Source organism: Adiantum capillus-veneris, chromosome 23 (assembly GCF_014529385.1).
Source record: "Adiantum capillus-veneris isolate H3 chromosome 23, ASM1452938v2, whole genome shotgun sequence".
Taxonomy (NCBI): domain Eukaryota; kingdom Viridiplantae; phylum Streptophyta; class Polypodiopsida; order Polypodiales; family Pteridaceae; genus Adiantum; species Adiantum capillus-veneris.
This window is the reverse complement of record NC_140953.1, coordinates 123,913,010-123,913,585: the sequence shown is the minus strand read 5'-3', so window position 1 is coordinate 123,913,585 and position 576 is coordinate 123,913,010.

Genomic DNA, 576 nt, shown 5'->3' with positions numbered 1-576 from the left:
AGCTTCAGTGGGAAGGCCATAAATTCTACAAATCAACTCCAAATTTGTCCGATTTTGGGGATTTAAAACCTACTTTCTAAGATCTTTTCAATGATATGTTGGTTTATAGGGCTTTGACAAAGCGATTATGTACTTCACAGGGTTGCTCGTTTTGGACAAAAGAGGCAAAGTCAAACCTCCTTATAGGGCCCTTTTGAGAGTCCAATTTTTTCCTAACGTGTTTGGTAATTTCAGCCTATAATTGTTAATGAACAACTATATTCAATCAACGGGTTGAATTTTTAGTTGTTATAAAATAATGGCTGCTTTCTTGCGCTCATCGACCACCACATCGGAAGGCATCCATTTGCGCATGATTAATGGACAATAGTTTTGTGGCCATAGGTCGACGAGACAGAAGCAAGGTTCGCTACACAATATTCCAAGCCTTAGGCCTTTAATTGGTCCCGCGAGCAACACAGCTTCGCTCTCCTACATTTTCACTCTCAGCACAGCAGTAATGAGAACAAGGATACTGCAGTCAATTATTGCTGTTATTAATCAATTCCACGTGGTCGCTCGTGCGCTCAAAGAAGC